Source organism: Panthera uncia, chromosome B1 (assembly GCF_023721935.1).
Source record: "Panthera uncia isolate 11264 chromosome B1, Puncia_PCG_1.0, whole genome shotgun sequence".
Classification (NCBI taxonomy): domain Eukaryota; kingdom Metazoa; phylum Chordata; class Mammalia; order Carnivora; family Felidae; genus Panthera; species Panthera uncia.
This window is the reverse complement of record NC_064811.1, coordinates 74,581,109-74,585,408: the sequence shown is the minus strand read 5'-3', so window position 1 is coordinate 74,585,408 and position 4,300 is coordinate 74,581,109. Positions and strand designations below refer to the sequence as shown.

Below are 4,300 nucleotides of genomic sequence, written 5' to 3'. Positions count from 1 at the left end.
TATAGATCTGATTCTGCTTTTGTTTGTTTATTCATTTGGTTTTTTCCACATGTAAGTGAAATCATATTGTGTTTTTCTTTCTATGTCTGATTTAGGTCACTTAGTATAATTCCCTGTAGGTCCATCCATGCTGTCACAAATGGCATGATTTCATCCTTTTTCATGGCTGCATATTATTCTAGGTGTGTGTGTGTGTGTGTGTGTGTGTGTGTGTGTACCACATGGTCCTTATCCATTTATCTATGGATGGACACTTGGGTTGCTTCCATATCTTGACTATTTATTATTACAAATAATGTTGCAATAAACATAGGATTGCATATATATTTTTGAATTAGTATTTTCATTTTCTTGGATCTAAAATATGGTCATTTAAATATAGTTTTAAAATAGAGGTAATTATTTTTAAAAATGCCTATATACACAAAACCTATTCCAACTTAGAATATTTGTAGAAACATGTATAAGAAACCGGTTGCAGTGGCTGTAGGAGGGCAGGGGGTAGAGTTGTAAGCAAGGCACAGGGGGTATTTATAGATCCATGGCCTGTCCTCAAGTTCCTGTAACCCTTTATTGGAGTATGACTATTATGGGCCATTGACCTTATTATTTTGTACTGGTGTCCACTTATCTACAAGTTATTTTAGAATAATAGTTACACCTGATACTGATATTCATAGGCCCTGATTAGCCTCTAGCATCTTTAGCCTCCATTTTCTTTTCCCAAGCCTCTTCCATACCTATTCTTTCTATTGGGGAAGCATCTCCACCTCCCCACCAGACATTGCTAATATATTTCCCAACATCATATTGGACAGGGCACCATGCATACAGTTTCTTCTCCTATGACCTAGAAAGCAGATTTCCCCAAATACAATAGGATAATTCTACAACTCTTATTTCCTGGAGTTTGAATCAGCTGTGGGGGAATACATGCTATCAGGATCTCATCTTTTTGGAAGACTGAAAAGCAGGTGATTCCTGTTAGACATTGAAACTTGGATATGGCAGAGACATTTATTTTGTGATCCTTATAAGCAGAACTGTCTAGGAACTGATAGCCCAGAGCCAAGCTTCAGTCTTCTCTGAAAAGTAAACAATGAATCTTTTTGAAGCATTTTGACAGGAAAACAATTGGTTCCAGCTGAAAGGACATAAGTATAAGATGTGTACATTATAGTATACATGTCAAAATTCAGAAACTATAGAGGCTTTCTCTCTAACCTAGGTGGTCCTGCACTGATAGTTGAGGGCATTTTAACTGGCATTGACATCAGAGTACACTGTCTCCTTTACTTTTGAGGGAAGACTTGTTGCCATTACAAGTCTTTTGGCTCAGTCTCTTCTGAAGGAAGAAGCACTCTGAAAGATTTATTGAGATACAACTCATTATGTAATATTTAGACTTTCAACTTCATATTTCCCACTAAATGTAAATTATTTTTCCACTAAGCAGTTGACTTTCAAAAACATCATAGAATGTTTGTATAATCAGAACCTGATGTAGTGCTTTACCCACAGTAGGTCCTTTATAAATGCTCACTGAACTGAACTGATTTACCTGTTTTATTAACAGTAAATTAGATTATCCTGTTTATAAATTTCAAAAGGGATATTAAATTTATGTGATCAAATATAAGCTAGGAACAAAGATTAGAGATGTGATATTTTGCATGGTCTTTATTCATGCTAGTATGTAAAACTGGGAAAGGAAATGTAAAGAGGTTCTAAATGTTTTTCCTAGGACAGGAATAAATCACAAAGTAAAGGGAAGCACTACTGTATAGATTTGGGGAAGTAATTACCAATTAAGGGTCATCACCAATTACATAAATAAAAACAAATAGTAAACAACAAAAAAACCTGGGACACAAAATTTTCTTGGCCCAACTATGTCTCATTTGTTTTTTTATTTTTTAGCATTGAAGATGTCCTTTCCATTAATAGTACCTTAAATCTTTTGGCTTAGTGAATATAACTGAGTAATTCTATAGACAGCCATTGACCATTTTTTTTCACTAAATTGTATATTACTTGGCACAAATAAAGCGTCATCCAAATTATTCACAAAGATTCAGGAACGTAGCATAGCAAGAATGTGTTTATTTTGGATGGCTAAGGCATTAATTTTCATAAAAAATAACTTACCAATAAGGTACATGAACTCACGTGTACCTGAAATGTGGCCTTATATGTTTTCAGATTTGATAGCTTGTCCATAAGCATACATCTGTGAATTTTAATTAATGCTTATAAACTCAGGTCAATGACTATTTCATGAAAATTCACTAATGATTTATGAGAATTTCACTTGGGTTAGTATCAACTTTTGAGAACTTTATGTTGGAAATATTTTAGAATCAATGTAGTGATATTACAGTTATTTATATGAAGTCTCCATTCTAATTGCATTTTATTATCCTATCTAAAATATTATTTTCTTTCATCAACTGTTTTTATAATTTTAGTTAACAGAGTCAAACACTATGAAAGCCTGCTTATCTTACTGTATGGACCATGCAGTTGATAGATTCATAAAATCCAAAACTTTAGATTTTCTCCCCCTACATATTATATGGTGATGTCCTAGTGCTATTACATAATTCTGTCTTTGGACTGACTTTCTATTTTTTTTTTTATTGTCATCTACTTCTTTGTTTTTTAATCTTTTTCTGGTCTCTCTGATTAGATTCCTACCTTCCTCCTTAAACAGAGTAGTTTAAATGGAGACTCTCAGATAGAGATGGGAAATGTGTTATGGAACTAAGATGGAGATATAGTGGAATATTTCCTTAAAAAATGAGAACGTTGACAAGGGGATGTTTGTTCACTGAGCAGTCATTTTTAAAGCATCAACTGATTATGAGTTCCTGGGCCAGATAGTAGGGATAAGAAGATAAACCAGAAACAAGTATGATCTTCAAAAGGTCACAGTCAGAGAAAAGGTAAATATTAAATTATTGCATTATTATGCCAAAGTAAATAATAGATATAATTACCAGACACTGTGAGAGTTTAAAAGGAGGAATTAATCACAAGAAATTTTAAGACAAATAATAGAATATTGGATTACATGGATTATGACATTTCTAAATATTAATTTTCCATACACATTATATACTTTGCTCATATATATTTGTATCTGTACCATCAGTGACAAGCTTAAATGTTAGATCTATTTCATTTCTTATCTCAACACTTTTGTAAACGATACGCATTTCCGACTTTAAGTGAGATATCCTAACAATTTGAAACTAGTCTTAAGTATTATAAATTATTGGATGATTATTACATGAATTTGTTGAAAACTATTTGCCTTCCAAAGGCTCACATAATTGTTTTGTAGGCATATATACATGATATAAAAAGACTTGGTTTCTAAATTCATTATTTTTCCCCTAGAACCACTTTCCAAGTCGTCACAGTGGGGTAATTGGGAAAATTTTCAATTAGCAATAATCATGCTTCAGATAAACCTCATTGTCTATGATACTGCCTTTGCATAAAGCTAGAGCCACTTTCAGACCGTATAGAGTGATTGTGTTAAGAACAGAATCTCGGGGTGCCTGGGTGGCTCAGTCAGCTAAGCACCCAACTTTGGCTCAGGTCATGATCTCATGGATGGTGGGTTTGAGTCCGGCATTGGGCTCTGTGCTGACAATGCTGAGCCTGGAGCCTGCTTTGGATTCTGTGTCTCCCCCTCTCTCTCTGCCCCTACCCTACTCACACTCTGTCTCTCTCTCTCTCTCAAAAATGAATAAACTTAAAAAAAATTTTTAAAAGAACATAATCTCAAAAATATATGAAGGAAGAGTTGGGAAAATGTGCATGTTTGTCTATAGAGTTTTTTTAAAAAAAATAAACAGCTTTGTTGAGATACACTTGATTCACAAAAACTGCACATATTTAATGTACACAATTTGATGAGTTTGGACTTATATAAACAGGATTTCTCCTTGAAATCCTCCTGATTTCAATTATTTTGGACATTTATCCAGAGGTGGTATTCATTAGTGGGTCATATGGTAGCTGTATTTTTAATTTTTTGAGAAACCTCCATGCTGTTTTCCATAGTGGCTGTACCATTTTACCTTCCCACCAGCAGTATAGACGTGCTCCAATTTCTCCATATCCTTGGCAACACTTTTTTCTTTTCTTTTCTTTTCTTTTCTTTTCTTTTCTTTTCTTTTCTGTATCAAACTGTAGGATTTTCTTATATATTTTGGATATTAACCCATTATCAAATATATAATTTGCAAATACTTTCATTCTGAGAGTTGTCTTTTTAAAATATATGGAA

General features: G+C 33.4%; 1 non-coding gene across 1 annotated transcript; it reads right to left on the bottom strand.

Moving 5' to 3' along the window:
- Positions 1-3,362: 3,362 nt before the first annotated feature.
- Positions 3,363-3,510, bottom strand: LOC125924037 (U4 spliceosomal RNA). The gene has a single exon (XR_007458227.1). It is a non-coding gene; the product is annotated as a U4 spliceosomal RNA (small nuclear RNA).
- Between the last annotated feature and the right edge of the window lie 790 nt (positions 3,511-4,300).